The sequence below is a fragment of the Prionailurus bengalensis genome, chromosome X, assembly GCF_016509475.1.
Source record: "Prionailurus bengalensis isolate Pbe53 chromosome X, Fcat_Pben_1.1_paternal_pri, whole genome shotgun sequence".
Classification (NCBI taxonomy): Eukaryota; Metazoa; Chordata; class Mammalia; order Carnivora; family Felidae; genus Prionailurus; species Prionailurus bengalensis.
The window spans coordinates 2,456,906-2,479,813 of record NC_057361.1 but is presented as its reverse complement, the minus strand read 5'-3'; the positions used below and the strand labels follow the sequence as shown (position 1 = coordinate 2,479,813).

The window sequence follows — 22,908 nt, the reverse complement described above, 5'->3', positions numbered from 1 at the left end:
GTTTGGAGTATCTCCATTGATGTCCCTAGTTTATTCTGTACAAATGCAGTCCTTTGATATTGTGATGCAGGGAGTGAAGACATTTTTTTTTACCGTGTCCTCTCTGCTTGGGGAGCTCAAAGTCCCTAAGTGACACGTGTCCTGACTGTGTCTACCACCTGTATGGAAACCTTTACTCCTTGCCTGTTGCCTGTGGAGTAAAACCCAAAACATTTTCACCTGCTGCTACGTGTCTGGGGAAAATTCTCATTTCGGTTATTTGTAACTGAGTCTGAACTCGGTTCGCACTTCGACTCACATTCACTTTCCTGATTCTATCATTTCCACTTGTGTATCACAGAGTCGAGAACCTAAGCGTTTCCAAGAACTGTGTTTATGGCCTTTTATTGACCAGGAATGGCCCCTTCATATCCTATGTTGTCAAATCCAAGATGCTTTTCAAGGTGAACTCACTCAGTCACTCTTACTGGGTAAAGTACTATTCCCACTGAAATCACTCGTTTTCTCTTATTGATTGCTATGGGCTCATAGCTGAAGACACCACACCCACAGCCTGTAGGATCTTAATGGTTTTTATACCACATGACATTTGTGCAGAGAGGGGCATGGCTGATTTTGTTTCATTTTGACTGCCTCAAATAATTCATTTGTATTTTTTTAAGTTTATTTATTTTGAGAGGAAGACAGCATGTGAGTGAGGAGGGCCAGAGGCAGAGAGGGAGAGAGAGAATCCCAAGCCGGCTTGAGCTGTCAGCACAGAGCCCAACACGGGGCTCAAACTCACAAACCATGAGATCATGACCTGAGCCAAAATCAAGAGTGGGACACTCGACCGACTAAGCCACCCAGGTGCCTGGTAATTTTGGTTTTAATTTCATTAAAACACAGTGTGTTTGCCTTCAAAAGTCTTCATCATTAATGCCATTGGATGGCTGTATTTTGGGGAGAGGAAATGTGAAATACTGAGTTAGGATCCAAGCACACAGTCAGGTCTCTGTCAGTCTGTAACTCATTGAGAATATGTTACCCCCAACAGTTAACAGTTGACCTTACACTGATTTCCTGCTAGGTCCTCACAGATACGAGGATGCCCCAATAACACGTGTCGCTGGCAAAGCTATTGATCTCTAGGGCATTTTTTTTTAGTGCATTATATTTTTAATTCCTCTGCCACTCCATGATACTGGTTAGCATTTTTATTTCTCAGGTGAAGACTTGCAAATCAATCAGAGCATTAAGTGGATCTCCAGAAGTTTCACAGCAATTTAGAAATGAAACCAAGATTTAATACCAGCCTGCTTAAAAAGTATGTATTCGACAGGAAGTGAAGGTATCATGTGATTTATTTATTTTTTGGTATCACGTTATTTAAATGGTTGTGATACATAATGGAAAACACTGCCTTTACACAACAGGAGAAGTCAAACATTTCTATAAAATATATATTTTTTAATTTTAAAAAATGTCCTTCAAAATATCCATCATCATATGGGCACTCGGTTAAGCATCTGACTCTTGATTTCAAGCCCCACGTGGGGATCTGCACTGACAGTGTGGTCCCTGCTTGGGATAAGTACATTTATAGTGACTTACAAACCTGCGAAACCCACCCACAATTATACCTTTGCATGTAACAAAAAGAAATGTATTTATGTACGTATGCATTATACTTACGTATATGTTTAAATATCACTTCTTTTTAATGTTTATTTATTTTGAGAGACAGCAAGCACAAACAGGGCAGGGACAGAGAGAGGGAGAGAGAACGCCAAGCTTGAGCACAGCCTTGAACCCATGAACCGTGAGTTCGTGACCTGAGCTGAGATCAAGAGTTGGGTGCTTAACCAGTTGAGCCAGCCAGGGGCCCCTAAATATCACATTTTTAATTTAATTTTTTTTAACGTTTATTTATTTTTGAGACAGAGAGAGACAGAGCATGAACGGGGGAGGGTCAGAGAGAGAGAGACACAGAATCCAAAACAGGCTCCAGGCTCTGAGCTGTCAGCACAGAGCCCGACGCGGGGCTCAAACTCACGGACCGTGAGATCACGACCTGAGCCGAAGTCGGCCGCTCAACAAACTGAGCCACCCAGGCGCCCCTAAATACACATTTTTATAACCATTGTCACAGTTGCAAGTTGTGGAGGCTTTGATCATATTATAATTCAAGATGAATTATATCTATATAATATGTATATTTATGTGTATATATATTACAAATTAACATTACATATTACATATTACATAATACAAATATATTATGTATATATTTATATATATTATGTAAATTACTTATATAGCATATATACACGCCATAAAACCTTGGTTTGCAAGAATAATTCGTTCCAAAAACATGCTTGTAATCCAAAGCACTTGTGTATCAAAGCGAATTGCAAGAACATTGGCTCATTTGTAATCACGTTACATTGGGCATCACGTACCACTCGTTAATGCGAGACATCTCTCGGTCATCAAGTTAAAATGTATTAGAAATGTTTGCTCGTCTTGTGGAACACTCGGAGAACAAGTCACTCACAATCCAAGGTTTTACTGTATATGTAAATGATAAATACATACGAATATTTAGGTGCCGCTTGTAATTTACTTTGTATCTGCTGACATTTAATATTCTTTAGTATGATCATAAGCAACACAGAGCAAGACAAGTTCACCCACCTTAAAAATACTACCAAATGGGGACGCCTGGTGGCTCAGCCGGTTAAGCATCCAACTTTGGCTCAGGTCACGGTCTCACACTTTGTGAGTTTGAACGCCATGTTGGACTCTATGCTGACAGCTCAGAGCCTGCTTGGCATTCTCTCTCCCTCTCTCTCTCTCTCTCTCTCTCTCTCTCTCTCTCTCTCTCAAAAATAATTAAATACTAAAATAAACAAATAAACACTTGTCACCTACCGAGAGTATTTGCTACAGGACCACACCGTATCACTATCCCCCCATTGTCATCCAGGGTGCCATGTCGATGATGCACGCCGTGCAACAGATGGGAAAAATCCTCATGCAACTTAACAACACGCTCACGTTTTCCTGTAGTTCTGCCGAAACACAACTTTGTGAGAGCTCCCTCCGTTAAAGCCAAGGTAAGCCACACCTGCTACAAAAGCATAGCTCCCATGTCCACAAAGTCTCTGGTAGCCTTGAACGTCTGATTCTCCTTCTGGAAACATCCTGTACAGACTAGAGTATAGGCGGGTGCGTGTGTCTTTTCCTTGGGTTTTTGGATTTTTGTTGTCATTGGGAGGATGCTACAATGAGCTGGTGTTCCCGGAGCTGTATCTGTAGGAATTCTTGGAGGGTTGCATTTGAAATATGTGCTGCTCAACAAAAATACTGTTTCTACCAAACTCCCGGAGGACCAACCAATTTAGAATTATGTCTTTTTATTTCTTTTTTATTTTTTTAAATGTTTATTTGTTTTTGAGAGAGCGAGAGAGAGAAACACAATACAAGCTGGGGAGGAGCAGAGAGAGAGACACACACAGAATCCGAAGCAGGCTCCAGACTTAGCTACAAACACAGAGCCCCACACAGGGCTCAAACTCACGAGCCGTGAGATCGTGACCTAAGGTGAAATCAAGAGTTAGATGCTCAACCTCCTGATCTGTAAAGACCATCATCCACTTTTTGTTACTAATGACAACCTTCGTCTCTCAGGAGTGGCTGGAAACGCTCCCTTCTGGCTTTCATATTTGGGGAACACTTCTTCGTGTCCTCCTCAAGGCACTCGGGGGTCATTTTTTCCTTCTCTGTCAAAGTTTACAATAATGACTTACAGTGTGGAACATGGCGTTTTGTGACCAGTCATTTTTCCTGCATCTCTTTAAAAACTTCCAGACTTTTGAGGGCAGGAGGTTGGGAACCCCGACCCAAGCCAGAGGAGATACATGCCCATCACACTCAAGATGAACACACAATCCAAAGAGAAAGCTCATAAGCCAGTGGTCCATGTTGCTGCAATTTATATTTTCACTCTAATACATACCCAGTTTTAATATAGGATCCATGTTGATTAACAGACTCAATGTGTATTCTCAAATGTATAATAAAATAGAAAGAAAAGCCATAAACTGTGCCAAAAATTGATATGCCATCAAGCCCAGTGGCTCCGGGCATTAAAAAAAAAAAAACCTAAATCATGAATATTTCTTATTCAATTCTCTTGGGCTGAGGAATGCATAACCAGCTTCTCTACAGATTAGATAAAACAAAAACCATTGGATGGATATACTGAATTCAACTAAAACATTATATTCTAATGCATGTGCCATTTGAGATACATCTTACTCTTTTTATACAGAGTGAGTCCCTGCCTTTTATTATTTTTTTAATAACATCAGATTACCGTGGCCACAAATCAACTCGTGAGACCATAAGCAAGTTACTGAACTATTACTATTTTTTAAATTTATTTTGAGTGTGGAGGAGATTTAAGAATATTCACAGGCTGGTTCAGAACTACATTCAAATAAGCCATCAGTGAAGGCTGGGCATATAAGACAAGCTCTCAGTGCTTCATCTGTACGCCTTCAACTTGTCAGAATACTTGAATACCCTTTCCTTTCATAATAAACTGTCCCAAAGGTCATGGAGCAGGATAAAAAAAAAAACACGTGATAAATGTTCTCATCTTTTGCATTGCAATGGAAAGTATTCACTGAGCTTCACGGAGACTGAAAACTTAGCCTATGGCTTTTATACTGAATTTCTAGTCTCCTTTTTTTGTTATTGACATTTGATAATAGCAAAGAGAATAGCACTGATACTATTTACCTTAAGATGTTCCATTAGCAGACACACCCACGGAATTAGCTTTGTAGAGCCCTGTCCCCACGCACTGTGAGGGCTCCCTGACTGTCACATCCTCTCTGGAGGGAATCAAGTGCTTTCCAAAGGACATGCGTTTTTCCAGTTAGGCGTTTAGGGGGTCGGTGTCCTTTTAGAAGCTCCCCCCAATCTCAGAATGTGGCGTATTTATTTACAGTGACACTCTCACAGTTAAGTCACGCCCTTGTGTTTAGTGAGTGGTGAACATTTTCACAGAGTGACCCAGTGTCTTTGGAGAAACAACCCCAAGGAGTCAGGAAATTTAAGTCGGGTGGTACGATAGCAGACACTGAGCGTGTCAGGTTCATGGGGAATGTAGCAACAGCAAGGAACCAGCAGGTGCTGGGGATATGCTGGGTCAGAGTTTGCACAGACACTACCCTGTCGGTTCTGTTCTAACTTGATTAGAAAACCCTTAATCAAATACTGATAAGCAAAGTCCTTAAAGCAAAACGCTGACTTCAATATACCTCTCCTACAATAGCCAGTGAGAAGACCCTTTCTTGTTATGAAAAAAAAAGTGTATTATTCTCTTTTGCTTTGCCTAAAATTTGCATGGGTGATAACGCTATTTCTAGTGCCCACATCGCCGGGTACCTGTTCCTTTGCCATTTGCAAGATTTTCCCCGGGCTGTCAGAATACCTGGAAGGATTCTCTAGCAAGGATGGCAAAGAGGCTATGTCCAGAATGAGAAAAGCGACTCTATAAAGAGAGCACAACAGACACATTTAGAATATGGAGGTGTAGAGGGTATATACTGTTTTCAGAAATCAGTTTCTATTTCTGATTAATGACCTCCCTGTTCCCCAGATGGATGCGTATGTAGTTTAGGTTACCCGTTAGGGTTCAGATAATTCTCCTGACCTCTCTGATATTTTTTTTAAATGTTTATTTGTTTACCTTGAGGGGGGTGGAAAGGCAGAGAGAGGGAGAGAGAGAATCCCAAGTAGACTCCCTGCTGTCAGCGCAAAGCCTGACGCAGGGCTCAGTCCCACGGCCGTGAGCCCAAGTCAAGAGTCAGTGGGTCAACCCACTGAGCCACCCCGGTGCCCGCTCAGTCTGTCCTCTCTGATCTTGATTCTTAACGTAATCCATTCTGAAAGAGAATGGGAACTGGCATCAGTTTTCCTTTTGTGTTTCATTCCCGAGTTCTCCCGGTAAAGGTAGACGTAGTTATGAGGGGCAGGCATATGAGGACATAGTTTTTTAATCCTAGGAATTGGCTAAGACAAAGTGGGCCCCTCAGGCCATTCAAAAGACGAAGGCAAATCAAACGGAAGTAGATCGTTTGTGGGGAAATATAACCATGCCTTTGGGTCAGGCTCTACACTGTGTTCTCTCTTGAATGGAAGCCTCCAAACATGGAAAGAAGCCTTCCTGATGTTTCCATTTTCCATGAGCCACCACTTGACCTTATTAATATTCCCTTATAATCTCTGTGGAGCTGGTCTTTTGAAGTAATTTATATTATTAATTATTCCCTCCGGATACTTTCTGAGATCAAGAAAGGTGTCAGGATATTGTCGACAACGACCACCTACTTTCTATACGTGTTACTCTGCTGTGGCTGCTATAAGAGAAACCGTGGACCCGGGGGCTTATGAACAAGGGACACTTACTTCTTACAGTTCTGAAGGCTGGATGTCCACGATCAAGGCACCTGCAGATGGAGTTTCTGCTGAGGGCCTTGCTTCCAGGTTCATGGACGACATCATCTCACTGCACCGTCATATGATGGAAAGGGTGGGGGGCTTTCTGGAGTCTCTTCTAAAAGGACACCTAATCCCACCATGGGGACTCCACCCTAAAGTGGAAGGAATCCCGCCCCACTGCCTACCACCATCGCCTTGGGGGTTAGGATGCCAACCTACAAATTTTGGGGAGGGGGACACAGGCATTCAAATACAGATATTTACCAACATATATTTACCATGTACCCACTAGTTGGGTAGGTAGAAACTGTTACACAAGGTCTCTGTGCTCACTGACTTTATATTTGAGGTTGATTCTCGGTAAACAATAAGGAAAACACACAGATGTTGGAAATCACCATACACAGCATGACTTCAATAAGTAGGATGAGGGGTCCGTAAGTGGAAGGAGAAGATATACGCAGGGGTCACTGGTGATCATGGGTCTGTCCATGTGAGCCCACACTCACCTCACTAGCCATACAACAGGTGTAGACACCACGCAGGTTCAAGGCTAAATTCGCATCCATTGTACCATGGGAGTATTTGAGCTGAGAATGCAGATCCCTCCAGGCCCCTTAAGAGAAACACCGTTAATCATCTGAACGAGTCAGTTCTCTTTTCACAGGTGCCTCCAAGTAAATGACTATTTATTCCCTCAGCTGATGGATATCAATAAATCCAGAGACACCACCCCCATATGGCCCCAGTGTCAAACATATTCCATCGTGACTTGCAGAGAAAAATCATACGCAGGGACAAAGTCGCAAGGGAGATCCAAAGAAGCCCATCTTTCTAGAGCCTTCAAGAGGCCAAGGTGCTCCCACGTTTCCATGGCTGCAGGGACACACGAGTAGTTGTGAGTTCAGCTAGTCACGCCAGGAATGACATGGGAGCATCGCGCCTTCTGGCTTATGGACCTACCTCCTGCCCACCGAGAACTTCCTTCAGACCAGACAACTTTCTCATCAGCCAACAAATCCACCATACTCTCCGGGAAGGGTGAAGAAATGATACCCCCAAGATTTATTACAGAGCATTACTTATATAATTTGTTGGGCAAATAAAAAGAAAAGAAAAGAAAAAGAAAAAGGAACAATGATAGAGACAGTCTCCCTGGATTTCCTTTCTTTCTTTCTTTCTTTTTTTTTTCTTTTTTTACTTTTATGATTTTTACTTTAAAAGTCATTTCGAAGACATCCCCTTAGGTAAAATAGGATATTCTTTATTTTATTACAAGCAAAAGAATCAACTTTAATTCACTTCCCTAGAGATTTTCCAACTTCTATAAAGATGATAATGTGCACAATAAAATTTAACTGACTTCTAGAAAATCTACTATTAGGAATTTCATTTGAAATCATCTTGAACTTTTTAAAACCTCTTTTTTTTTTATGTAGTCGGATGCTCCTACTTCTTCAGAAGGAAGAAGGCTTCAGACTATGACAGATTTTCCAGAAAGGCCTTTAATTTGGTGCCTCAGGCTTCTGTCATGAAAATAAACATGGGATGTGAAACAGAGGAGCCTATTTTGATTTTGTTGACACTAAGTTACAAAATAACAAGGACTCGATTGTGGATTTTAACAAGGCCGTTAACATGATAAGAAAGCGTGCTGTTAAACCACAAGGACAATTCGGGTCAAACCTTACAGTTTTCCAAATATTTATTAAAGTTCTTCACCAACTTCTTTCTGCAACTATGGCAACAAGAAAACCAGAGTCTATGAATGCCATTTTCCAGGATGTGCCCTGAAAATGTTTATAGTAAATGTGCTTCCACATAAATTACTCAATGAACTAGACATAAAATGTAATTATGTTATGTTATTAAAAAGTACATCAGAAGGACCAACATTGGGCACATAATTCAATCCAGTGCCTAAAACCTATGCCCTTCATGTTTTTAAAATAAATATTTGATGCTTTTGTATTTTTCTTTTTAAAAGACTTTTTTTTTAATGTTTATTTTGAGAGATAGTGAGCAGGAACATGGTGGGGGGCGGAGGCGGGGACAAGGATCCAAAGTGAGCTCTGCTCTGACAGCAGAGAGCCCCGTGCGAGATTCAAACTCCCGTACTGTGCGATGATGACCTGAACCGAAGTTGGATACTCAACCAACTGAGCCACCCAGGTGCCCCTAAAAGACTTTATTTTTTAGAACAGGTTTAGTTTCATGGCACAGTTGAGAAGAAGAGACAAAGAAGTCCCATACACCCACTGTCCCCCACAAATGCACAGCCTCCCCCGTTATCCACGTCAATCAAAGTAGGACATTTGTTACAACTAATGAGCTCACAGTGCCATGTTCTCATCCTGTAAAGTCCATAGTACACATTTGGGTGCATTCTTGGCGTTGGACTTCCTGACTTTGACTAGGTGTCCACCGTAGCTTATGATACAGAATAGTTTCACTGCCCTAAAAAATCCCTTGTGCTCCGAATATTCATCCCTCCATCTGCCCCAACCCCACAGTGCATATACTGGTTCTGTTCCTCCAGGGAACCCTAATTATGGAGGAAACACTGTTAGATAAATCTGTACATTCAGTTTGACCAAGATCAGACGGGTAAAAGAAAGGAAAAAGGAAGAGAAAGGTTTTCTGCCTCCTGGGATCAAGAGCAGGAACAAATGTGGCTGATCAGCCGTACAAATGTCCAGCACCCATCACCCCACAGGCAAAATTATCTCACTGGTATGGTGGACCCTGGAGGAGCTGACAGCTGAAGAAGTTCTTGCTGAGAAGTGAGCTGCGTGGCACCACATGGCGTCATCTACCTGTGGGTTGACCAGTTGTACAAAAGAGTTCCATGAAGTATATTGGTCTCCCCCAAAAAGCCAAGAAGAGACCAGGTGTAGGGTGTTGGGGGGGGGGGTCATCTGTGTCTCCCTGAGTCAGTGGTTAGCTTGAGCTCACATCACATAATCGAGTCACCAAACCCATGGCCTTGAGATGCATTCTGGACTCTGGAGCCTGGGAAGCTGCAGCCTCTCCTGAAGAGAAATACCCCTGCAGCAAGGCAAGCCAAATCCACCCTTTTGTAAAGAAAAAATCAGTGACCCCTTCTAGGGGCCACAAAAGAAGACATCAATCAGATAAGATCGGACCCCTCTTTTCAGGGGACAAACTCAGTGGGCAGAATAATGGCAGATGGGTTTCATCAAGCTCAGTTGTATGACTTAGGAAGAGTGAAAAACGGAAGTACCCCTCTAACGGGTTGTAACTCGTTGGATGCTGCTGCATAAACAAACACTATCTGAGTCCCTTCTCTCTTCCCTTGTCTCCTTCATTTCTTCCTTTTTCTCTACATGTATGCGATGTGCAATAGACACGTTCTTCTTATAAAGCTTTCAGTTGAAAATGTAACTCAAAGAACGAGCAAAAAAGATATCTGCCCTTGAGGACTTCATACTCTGTTGCAGAACCCTGACTGGCAAAGTAGAGTCACGATGGGGCTCCACGATGGCTGGTCTTCCCAGGAATGGACACGAGAAAGGAAGAACTTCTTCAACAAGATACTCAGTGCTCTTAAGGACAAGCTACTACCATGACGTGGCCGGTAGTGGTAGTGTCTCACATGAAGTGACCCAAATCGGAGTATGAATATTAAATACGTTTCAAAATTAGAGCAGGCATTGAAAGATATTCCTTTCGTGGCCCAGTTGGATTTGCTTAACTCATTTGATATACGGCACCATGTGGCAACCCGCAACATCAAGGTCTCAAATAGAATTTCTAAATGTTAGATCAAAGGAGAGTGAATGGAGAAACAAAAAAGGATCCAGCAACTTGACTTGTAAGACATCTGCCGAACGTTGGGAGGCTCAAGTCTGGCCGCAGGTGGCTATGCGCCAAGAATAAGATGTGAGATCTCAGGGATCCTGTTTCCACAAGACGTCCAGTGCCTCAGTCTCCCCACTGCCCATTGGATGGTGCACACCGGCATATCCACGGCAAGGTGCACAATGCATTGCGGGAAGGATCAAGCAGTAGAGCGCGAGTTATTCTTTTTATGGGATACATAATCTTAACCAGCAAGACCAGATAGCAGGCATGAGTGATACCAGAATGCATTTGTAAAGAAGCACAACTAACATCAAATTATTATCGCGCTAGGGGCGCCTGGGTGGCACAGTTGGTTAAGCGTCTGACTTCAACCAGGTCACAATCTCGCGGTCCGTGAGTTCGAGCCTGGCGTCAGGCTCTGGGCTGATGGCTCAGAGCCTGGAGTCTGTTTCCGACTCTGTGTCTCCCTCTCTCTCTGCCCCTCCCCGTTCATGCTCTGTCTCTCTCTGTCCCAAAAATAAATAAACGTTGAAAAAAAATTTTTTTTAAATAATAAAAAAAATTATTATCGTGCTGGGTGTAGCCATATACAAAGGAGCTGATGTTGGTTTCGAACCCCCTTTGGAGATTCATGCGTGACATTTACAAAATTGCGTGAAAAATGCCAACCTTTATTCGAGAATTGGAATGACTATATTTCTGTGGGCATGTGTCCCTAAAATGTAAGCGCTCTTGCAATGTGCAGACAAAACTCCCTTACTACGTTGGTGGATGGTTTATATGGCAGGATGCTACCGATGTCCTCATCTTTGTGGTTTTCTCAATCCTCCCCTCTTCCTACCCAAGGTTTGAATGTTGGTGCTTTCCAGGAACCAGACCCTAGTTGTCCTCAGGCTCATTTAGCGGACTTTTTGTTTTTGTTTTATTTTTTGGTAACAAAGCTCCCTCAGAAATTTTAAAGAGAGATTTGCCTTTCTTACCTAGAAGTTTCTTGAACCCATAAATTCCAAACAGAGCAGTTCCTCAGAAAGTTAAACATGGACTTTCCATATGACTTAGCTTGACTCCTTATGGCATCCCCCGCCTTCAAACATACCCAAACCAGTTGAAAGCCGGGACTCAACACACCTTTGTACACCAATGTCCACGGCAGCATTAGTCACAGTGCCCCAAAGGTAGAAGCAGTGTAAAAGTCCAACAGATGAAGGGAGTATATGCAGTAGAATGGGGCACAAACATACAATTGAGTTTTAAAAAGGCAGGAAGTGCCGCCATGCTACAACATGGATAACTTTGAGGTATTATGCTGGATGAAATAGGTTAGTCACAAAAAGACAAGTTCTGTATGACTGCACTTATATGGAACGTACAGGGTCACATGCATAGGTATGGAAAGTGGAGGATGGCTCTCAGCAGCTGGGAGAGGGGGCTGAGGACTTAGCATTTAATAAGGTGAGAGCTTCAGTTTGGGGAGATGGAAAAGTTCTGCAGACAGACGGTGGGCATGGTTGCACAACAATGGAGTGTATTTAATGCCTGGAAACTGTACACTTAAAAATGGTTAAAAGGACACATTTTAGGGGCACCTGGTTGGCTCGGTTGGTTAAGCATCCAACTTCGGCTCAGGTCATGATCTCGTGATTCATGAATTCGAGCCCTGCATTAGGCTCTGTGCTGACAGCTGAGAGCCTGGAGCCTGCTTCGGATTCTGTGTCTCCCTCTTTCTCTGCCCCTCCCCTGCTCACACTCTGTCTCTGTCTTTCAAAAATAAATAAATGTTAAAATGGCACATTTTATATACATACCCCCGAAACACATATAATGGAGGTCAGCAGAGAGAGAGAGAGTCCCAACAACAGTTGGATTGAAGGCAGGATCCCCATGGAATGGGAATGTAAGAAGGGGTGCTGTGTCTCTGGAACCCAGTGGTTCCCAATGGTAGTGTCCCTGAGGCAAGAGTGAGTCCACAGATGGACGTGGCTGGAGGCCTGGCCCAAACGTGCTGAATCCTGACACAATCTGACTGACCTTCCTGACTTCCACGTGAACCATTGGTGCATATCTGGGAAGCAACATCAATCACAAGAAAGTTGCAAGGGTGCAGAGTGTTGCAGGGGGACTCTACCACTGTGTTGGGGCCCCACGTGGCCTCCTAGCTGCTCACAGATGCCCGCTGTCCCTGGTGCCTCAATGCCCACCCTCCAGTGACTAATCAAAGTTTATTACTGCTTCACATGGAGGAAGTCAGGATGATATATGTTTCATTTCCAAGGTTAAATTACATTAAAGTCATGTAGGGATGCAGACTGGACACACAGATTTAGTGGGAAATCTCTGTGCCCTCCTCCCCAGGTCCTGACAACTTCTTGTCTCCATGCATTGGTCTCTGACTTCATAACCTCCACCACCACAAACAGAGAGCTATTTTCCTCTCTCCATAGTTCCCAGAAGCTAAAATGGAAATATGTGAACATCCATGAAGCCAGGAATTTCAATTACTGCATGTGGAGGGGCAGAGAGAGAGAGGGAGAGAATCCCAACCAGGCTCCATGCTGTCAGCACAGAGCCCAATGCGAAGCTTGAACTCAACAAACCGAGATCATGACCTGAGGCGAAACCAAGAGTTGGATGCTTAACCGACTGAGCCACCGAGGTGGCCCTTGAATGTATTTTTCCACCAAGGCCGCCAGGTGTACTTTTTCATGTTTAAAATGGAAGAGGTGACATCCTTCAAATTTGCATGTTTATTCTCAGAATAGCACAGACAGTGTAGTTCGGTCTATGCTCTCAAGAACTATTCCTGGCTGCATAAATGAAAGAAATGTCAACCTTATACGTACTAGTTCCTATCATACAAAACCATCTATACCCCTCTGAGAATTTGTGCTGCCTTAATATTCGGGTGCACCGTGAATATAGGCTGATGGTCCTCAGGACTATGTAAGCTAGCATTTGTTTAAAAAGGAGAAGCTATGAAGATAATCTCTCCAAGACATCTTTAAGAAAGCCATTTGTACAAACAGATCATAAGAATGCAGGGGACTAAATGATGGCACAGGAAGAACTTGGGATGAAAGCTTTGGTACAAGATGGAAAAGCTAATTGTGAAGTGTTCCTGCTTTTAAAAAAGGTGGGTATGGGGTAATGATTTTGCATTCAACATGAAGATTTTCTTCATTTCATTTCAATTATTTTTCTCTTTCGCCAAAGCCAGTCCGTGGGCTAGCGAAGAAAAGCGAAATGCCACGTAGCATGTACACACAATGAAAAATGAGGCAATAAACCTTAGAGAAAATACATTTCAAAGAGGTAATTCATAATCCCAATTAACAAACATACGGGAACAAGACTGCGTCTGCTTCTAATTTTAGTAGGAGAGGCAGGAAAATTTTCAAAGTGAACACAGTATCATTGTCTGAAGCATTCGACACAAAGAAACTATAAATTCAGCGCGAAGCAGTCTTGTTGATAAAATAGGAGTCATTTTCACGTCATAATATAATTTATGGAACATTTTCGCACACGTAAGTTTCTTGGATCAAAAGTCTTTCTGAAGGAAGGAGGCCATGGGCATTATCTCTATTCTGCAGAAAACTAACAGAGGCTCATAAATACTGAAACTTGTCAAATTCACACACACACACACACACACACACACACCGTCATTTTAGGCTATCTACGTACACGGTTGCTCTTCCGCGGCCTTTAAATGCGATAGTCTGCATCTAGCATGGATTTGAGTTCATCGCGGGTAGTTTTTCTCTTCATATTTTTCCTACTGTTGTCTTTTTTAAGATGCCATTTCTTCGTTGCATTGAAGTATAATTAACATACAATTTTACATTAAGTCCAGATGTACAACATATCGATTCAACAATTCCATACATTACCCAGGGCTCCTCTAAGTATAGAGTATTCCTCAGTCACCCAACAATGTATTACAGTATTATTGACTCTATTGCCCATGCTGTGCTTTTCATGTCCATGGTTATTTATTTTCTAGCTCTTGATCTCTTTTTCGTATTTCACCCATCCAACTACCCACCTCTGTCTGGCAACCAGTAATTTCTTCTCTGTATTTGGGAGTCTGTTTTGTGTGTGCATCTGTTTTGTTTCTGAGATTCCACATGTGAGTGAAATCACATGGTATTTGTCTTTCTCTGACTTATTTCAGTTAACGGAGTAGTCTACAGCTCCATCCATGTTGTTGCAAATGGCAAGAGTTCATTCTTGTGTATGGCTGAGTAATATTCCACTGTGTATACGTACCACGTGTTCCATATGCATTCATCTTAGTGATGACACTTGGGCTGCTTCCATAATTTGACCGTGGTAAATAATGCTGCAGTAAACACAGGGGTGCCTATATCTTTTTGAATTCGTATTTTTGTTTTCTTTGGATAAATAAACCCTAGAATTAACAGGATCATATGGTATTTCTAGTTCTAACTTTTTGAGGAACCTCCATACCGTTTTCCATGGTGGTTGTACCAATGTACACAGAAGACACGTGACATGACACTTTTATAGCAACATGGCACTGATGTCATCATAAGACTTGATTACACATGAGGGTTATTTTATTTCCCACTTACTCACCTGCAAAGTGAATTGAGCTAACAGTACAGTTAGCACTAAAGAGTGGCTTGGGGTCTGAAGGCAAAAAGACAGGGTCTCCGCTTCTGTTTCTACAAAGGCAGTCCATCTAGTTCAAACATTAACCCAAAACACATGAGGTGCAATTGGAAGAAAATCATTCAGCAGAATGACCCCTGCATGGCACGGTGTATCACTCAGGACGTCGTAAACATAAATATGAATGTGCTCACCATCCCCTTGAGATCTTCCTAAAAGCAGATCCTACTTCAGTGCCTGAGAGTCTGGCATGAAGTTCACCCCCAGGAAATTGTCGTGTTGCTCCTTCAAGAACCATTCTCTGAGGCACAAAAACCTAGATTTGGGGGTTTTTAAGGGTTTTTGGTCACAGCCAGGCACGCCTGTGGGTTTCCACCTGTCAAGATGCAGCCATTTGAACACGTTGGCATCTTACCCAGGGTAGGCACTTGACAATACTATCAGGTTTTTATCAGCTTTTTTGAGATGAAATTCGTATGCCATAGAATGCACTGTTGAAAATGTACAAGCCAGGAGCACCTGGGTGGCTTAGTCAGTTAAGCGTCAGGTCATGATCTCATGGTTCGTGGGTTCGTGCCCCACATCAGGCTTTGTGCTAACAACTCGGAGCCTGGAGCCTGCTTCAGATTCTGTGTCTCCCCCCTCTCTCTGCCTCTCCCCTGCTCATGCTCACTCTCTCTCTCTCAAAAAATAAACATTAAAAAAATAAAAAGAAAATGTACAAGCCTGTGTGTGTGTGTGTGTGTGTTTTAGTATATTGAGTTGTCCAAGCATCTCCACTGCCTATCCCAGATCATTTTCATCACCACAAAGGGCACTTTTTCATGCATGGCTAGTCCTTCCTGATTTCCACGTCTCCAGTTGGGAACCACCCGTCTACATTCTGTCTCTATGGATGTGCATATTCAAGGCAGTCCATTCATATAAATGGACTCCTACATTGTGTCTTTGATGGCTGGCTCCTTTCACTTGGCAGAATGTTTCCTTTGCCATGTTTTAAATATGCAGTATCATGGATACTTCCAATCAGGATGCTAGAAAAATACCCCTGCTGTAATCGACGATGTGTGTAATTCCCAGAGACTGTGTGCATCCTGGGAACAGATATTTCTTATGTTGACCTGCTGGACTAAAATCACACTCCCTCGAACCTAAGTGTTGATAGATGCTCACGTACATCACAGTAGGCTTCTGTGGTTTCAAACGCAGATTCCAAGAATATCATGTTTTAGCATCTACCCAGCAACGAACCAACAGAGACCAAGACCAAAGTACATTTCAGGTTTTCTAACCAAATTCCAGATGTCTTTTTTTCTCTCCTTCTCATATGTTCTGACTTGTCTCTGTTTTCCGATTAAACACAGCAAAAGCATTTCTGTGTTTGTTTTCCCCCGAATTGCTTAATAATCCAGGAACAGCTAGGAATGTTATGAATCACTTTGGTGCATCAATTACTCTGTCGTGTCCTCCCAATGCTGCTTTAGACAGACATACTGACAAAATCTAGAAGAAAGTATCAGTTGAGTCATGGATTCTCTCAGAGTAATACTGTCTGCTTTTTAATAACGTGCAGTTTTCTTTCAGCATTATGCCAATCCTCAAACTACGATTTTGCATAAAAATTACTTGATTTAAAAAAAAAAAAAAGAAGTGTTGAGTTCATTAACACTAAGTGCTGGGAATTCAGCTAAATAATTCTTTCTCTAACTAAGCTCGACAGCCCAGCACAAAACGCAAAACCAACAATTTTCCTTTAAAGATCAATACTTTATCAAGGTTTATTACAGTGAGGAAATATTCCTTCTTCGATGGCTTTTCATCCTCTTTCTATCAATAACACCATTCTCCACTTCTGGTAATAGCTTGCCATGGATCATTAGATAAATGCCTTTTTAATAAAGAGAATCCAGGTGTACTGGTAAAATGCTATGATTGAGTATCTTTAATCTCTCGGCTTCATTAGGCAGGGACAGGCTATCACGCTCTTTTCTTATTCATTCGGCTCGAGCTGCCAACCTTTCCCTGTGGCTATTAATGATGACAGCTCATTCATTACTTTATGAGAATAGAGAAACATTTCCATCTTCATTCTGCGTATTTCTCCATCCCCCAAGACTGGCAATTTAGAAACCCGCTTCCGCACCCCCAGAACCCACTGCCTCCACTGCCTTCCCTAGCAGCCACCGCCAATATCGCCATCCAAATGCAGAGTTGAGAGTCACCGGTTCAATTGGTTCTGAGTATTCCCCCTCCCCCCAGTTGATTTAGGTGTCACACATACACACACACACACACACACACACACGGAAATCAAGGCGTTGATTATGATTCATAGGACATCAAATGACAATAGCACCATGCTTTTTTCCTTCTGACAAGGCACGTGGTAGGGATAATGCTCACTCTGCAAAGGAGAACCCATTACCCAGACCAGCGGGCTCTTGACAGGACCTGAGAAATCACTCAGGTCCGGAATCACAGCTACAGCACAAGTAGAGGGAAGACTCTTCTATTTCCATTCATTTATTTTTTTTAATGTTTTATTTTTTTTTCTGAGAGAGAGAGAGAGAGAGCACAAGTGGTGTAGGGACAGAGAGAGAGGGAGACAGAGGATCCAAAGCAGGCTGCAGGCTGACAGCAGTGAGTCCAACGCGGGGCTTGAACTCACCAAGCACGAGATCATGACCTGAGCCAAAGTCGGATGCTCAACTAACTGAGTCACTCAGGACCCCTTCATTCATTTCGAACAAGGAGTAAGACCCCTCCTCTCTTTTAACCACATGGAGGAAGATGGGCGGTTTGGGGAAGATTATTTTTACTATGCTGGGAAGACTGTCATTACTCTACTTGTGGTCTATCACTCAGATTTATAGATTTAGAACAGGAAAGGCCGAGGATAATTCTAAGCTTGGGATTTTTCCAGGCAGCCAGGTAATGAAGGAGTCAGAAAGTGGACAGAAGCTGCCGGCAAGTTGTACCTGCCTGAGAATGGAATTGGCAACCATGAAGCCTTTCAACAGGTGAATGCAACAGGATATCGTTCAGGGATACAAGGAAATAAGCTGTCAACCCGTGGAAAGACATGGAGAAAACTTAAATGCATGTTCATAAGTGAAAGAAGTCCATCTGAAAAGGCTCCCTGTGCTATGATTTGAGCTCTATGACATTTTAGGAGAAGGCAGAACCATGGTGTCAGTAAAAAAAAAAAATCAGTGGTTGCCGGAGACTTGGGGGTGGGGAATGAGCAGACAAAACGCAGGAAATTTTTAGGGCAGTGAAACTGTTTTGTATGAGTCTGTAATGGCAGACACACGTCATTATGCATTTGTCCAAACCCAGAATGCCCAAAACAAAGATAGAGCCAGTAATGCAAACCATAACCCTTTATTAATAATATTCGTATTTTTCATTGATTATCATAAATGTAGCACACTAGTACCAGATGTTATTAATAGGGCAGATTGTGTAAGCAGGGAGAGGGGTACGTGGGAACTCTACTTCCAATTTCTAAAAAAATAAACCCGTTACTTTTTAAAGGGTTTGGTTGTCCCAAGAACCGTGACGTTTGCAACCATTTTGGAATGGGTTGTGGCCTCGGCAAGGCGCTTAAAGAAAATCACTTTGCCCGAATTCCACGTGAAAATGGCATGATGGTAGGTGATGCATTGGTTTTCTTCTCCTGAGATCTGGGCGACCGTCCAAAGAGCATCTACGATGTAAGTTAAGCATAGATTTTATTAAGGGTGGAGAGAAAAGTGCATGGTCTTTGAAGTGAAGGAAATAAGAAACTGAGTTATGACATAGCGATGCATTATAGACAAAGACAGAACGGTGTTGTTAACGTTGGGTATGCTCAAGATGCACGTACATGTCTACCTATGAGAGAGAAGGCACACGTCACGGTGAGTCCAGACCCGTGTTGGCATTTGTGATTGTTTAAAATAGACTGTAGGAGTTGCCTGGGTTTCTGAATATCTTTTGAGTCACAGTGGGGTTCAGAAGTTAGTTCATTTCCCTCTGCAATCTCTACCTTCTAGAAAGTGATAGAATCACTGTTTTGTGACTAGAAATCACAGTGTCTTCTCTATCAATTAAGAGGCACGTTTATATTATTCTATTTGCTAATCTGAGCTTTGTTGTGATTACGGAGAGAGAGAATCCCAAGCAGGCTCCCAAGAGTTGTTCGACACCGGGGGACTGACAGGATTTTGTCTGCATGGGCCAATGGGAGCCTCAGTGGGTGACATACTACCGAGGAAAACACAAAAGGAACAGAATACATGTCGCTGTCGTGTGCAGAAAATATATATTTCTTTCCAGCAGATTTCCTTGCCAAATACAAAAACACATCATTTTAGAACATGACTGTTAATATATACAAATCACATGTATCTTTAGATATGGGCCAATCCAACAAGAGTAGAATCATGCAGAGCTCAGTGATGTCCTAGCTTCAGTCTCGTTGGGATGGTCTGATTCTGGTACCGGGGGCAATGTGCGTGGGAGACGGGTTTGTGCGATGCCGTATATGAAAGAACTTTAAAGCACTAAAACCTGTAACTTATTGTAAATGTGTACATATGTAAATTAGTATATACTATCATAATTATAGACACACATCACATAGATACTGTTATATATTCAATACATATAACATGATGTTATAATGATTATTTACTTCTTTATTTTTAAGTTTATTTATTTATTTTGAGGGAGACAGAGAGCAAGTGGGGGAGGGGCAGAGAGAGAAAAAGAGACAGAGAATACCAAGCAGGATCCATGGTAGCAACAGAGAACCCAACGCGGGGGGTTCGAGCTCAGGAAGTGAGAGATCATGACCTGAGCTGAAATCAAGAGATAGACACTTAAGTGACTGACCCACCCAGGTGTGCCTATAACCATTATTTAATATAATCATATTACACGTAATATATGTTTATCATTTATTATACATTAGATTATCTAAACCTAGCAAATAAATGAACATACTTCTATCCTACGTATTAGTTGTATGTACATAAGAGATATATTACATATATAGTATATATTATACACATGTCTATGTACATTATATATAATACATACATACATGCTATATATAAATATATAATACATATATACTACAATATATACATATATACATATACATATACAATATATACACATGTACATATATAATACATATATACAAATATATATTACATACAAGTTATATATTATAGACCCATTGTATATAAGTAAATCAATTTAAATATAAGGGTCTTCATAAAAACTCTTCAACGGCAGTTTCCTTGAAACCTTATTCTTTTTTTTTAAGTTTTTTATTTATTTTGAGAGGCAGAGACAAGGTGAGGGAAGGGCAGAGAGAGAGAGAGAGAAAGAGAGACGGAGAGAGAGAGAATCCCAAGCAGGCTCCACACTGTCAGCCCAGAGTCCTACATGGGGCATTTTCCTGCTACATTGGAGGACCCATCTTTATGAAAAACGTATCTTTTCCTCTTTTGGCCTCTTCCTCCTCTTTCAGTGATCATAAACATCGGTTTCTGAGGGCAAATAGGGCTTCACAGATACCCATTTGTATCTCACAGAAATACCAACCTTTGGGCTGCCACGAGGCTGGGCTCCAGTTAGGGGGGGAGAAATCCAGCAGAGATATTTCATAGAATTGTGGGAGCAGGGGTGAGCTGTGGAGGTCATGACCAATGAGTCCTGCACTCATCATTGAGGTGGAAAGCAATAGGTGGAAGGGACTCCCTTTCCCATCTCACCGTGATAGGCAGATAAAAGCAAAATACGCCCAACGCTGCGTTACATGCGGCCAGTCACTGCGCATAACTGTGGCGGAGATTGGCTGCTTGGCCCTACAGTATCTCCTGGTCTCCTGTTCCTTGTCACCGTCTAGAATTCCCATCACATCTCCACCTTTACACAACACCACGGGGTTAATTCTCATCAGTGGGCTTTGGGCAAGACCAGAGGGTGCCATTGGCAAGCTACGTTCATCCTGTCTGATGGCAAAGCCCCAATGGTCAGGGTCACCTCTACCTGCCTTGCACAGGTAAAGCCCCCTTTTAGTCTTTGAAAGAGCACCTGTTTCTCCCCAGTGTGGGCAATAACCCCTGGTGTAGACTATGAGGTTAGCAAGAAATGGATTCCTGTTGGGGGAAGCCGTTGTGACTGTGGTCGTCTCTACCGCAGGCACCCTCTCGTGACAACTACAACAGGCAGACTGAGATCCATGACTCAACACTATGGGCGAACCACTTTCACAGGGAAAGTCAGCGTATTCATTGTTTTAAAAACACTGAAAGACATCTAGCGTCTCAGCTATTGAGTGCAACACAGTGGAGACCTTCTGTCCAAAGCATAGGAGGACCATTATTTTAAGAGTCTTTACGCTGCAAAGCCATCGTTCGTTTTAGGGTGGAGAGAGCCATGCTTTCCACCATAACATGACTGGGCTCTTGGCCCATCCACAGGAACATCATGTTGAAGTTGAAAACCTCTTCCTTTTTCTCTGCATTCGGCATTTTCTCTTGCACGCCTCCCAGGCAAGAAAACCATCAGAAAGGTTAAATGAATATGAAGGTGACAGTTTCATACGATAGAATAATTTCGTTTAATGAAAAGAAACTCCATGTAGCTTGTTGCCTTGGGCTGCAGAGATGGGTACTCAGTAAAAGGTCAACTTGATATTTTTTATTGTTTAGATTACTTTTTCTTCCTGTCCCTGCAAACACTTGGTGCTTGGCTAAATGAAAATAAAGAACAGATAAGCTCACGACTCAACATTATTGTCCTCTGCATACAAAGTTCCACATTCCAGGTGGGTTTTTTTTTCTTTTTTTAATGTCTATTTGTTTATTTTGAGAGAGAGTGTGTAAACAGAGGAGGGGCAGAGAGAGAGAGAATCCCAAGCAGGCTCAGAGCTGTCCGCACAGAGCACCACACGGGGCTCAAACTCACGAACTGTGAGATCATGACCTGAGCCGAAGTCAAGAGTCGGTGGCTTAACTGACTGAGCCACCCAGGCGCCCCAAGGGGATTTTTTTCCCCGTAAAGAAAGCCTTACCCTTGTGAAATAATGCATCGTTGCTGTGCTCACATTAAGGAAACTTCTTGAAGAAACTTCTCTGTGTTGTATAGTAACCCTCCATGTGGGCTGGTTCCCTCTTTTCAAACCTGGCAAAGTGCAAAGACGACCCAAGAGACACCTGCCTGATTGGGACTTTGCCAGTGTGAGAACATAGCTACACAACGTCCCTCCCAATGAAACACCTTCCTTGGAGGATACGTCTTTGTTCAGTACTTGGGGTTTAAAGGAAGCCAAAGGAAAGGTAGAAATCAGAAACAGACGCAAGCATCTGCCGACCCAAGAACATACAAGAGGAAGAATTCGTTGTTCGTTTTCCCACCTTCAGGCAACAATATCTAATGATTTTTGAACACGAGCAGCCAACATGGTATATGTATTGCTCAGGCTGGCGGGAACATCGATGGCGGGCCCGGTCATGTCCCACAATCAGTTAATGGTGCGGATCTCAAGTTTTCCTTCATCGCAGGTGGCTTCTCTGTTTCTGAGTTCTCAGAACGCCTCCGTGCCTGCATTTCACTCTACGGTACAGTTATCAGCACAGTGGCCTGGTTCTTCGTGGAATTATTGTGCTAAAACGAACCCGCCGTACATCCATTGATAAGAACTGTCCGGAACGGGCAGATCCGGACACAGAAAGCTGAGTCGTGGTCTCCAGGGGCTGCGGAGGTGGGGAAATACAGAGCATCTGGTTAGCACACACCGTGTTTCCTCTGGAGCCGGATAAAAACGTCCTGGGACCAGACCGTGGTGACATGGCACACTCTGGTGAGCACACTCAGTGTGCCGCTGAGTTGCACACTTTCACCCGTTAATTTTACGTGAATTGTGCTTCAACGAAACAAGCATGCACTTGCGTG

The 22,908-nt window shown here is 42.6% G+C and overlaps 1 long non-coding RNA gene across 1 annotated transcript; it reads left to right on the top strand.

The window, feature by feature from the left end:
• Positions 1–340: 340 nt before the first annotated feature.
• Positions 341–19,557, top strand: LOC122477257. The gene is made up of 4 exons (XR_006295664.1): positions 341–470; positions 1,208–1,306; positions 2,969–3,098; positions 17,879–19,557. It is a non-coding gene; the product is annotated as an uncharacterized LOC122477257 (long non-coding RNA).
• Positions 19,558–22,908: the final 3,351 nt, after the last annotated feature.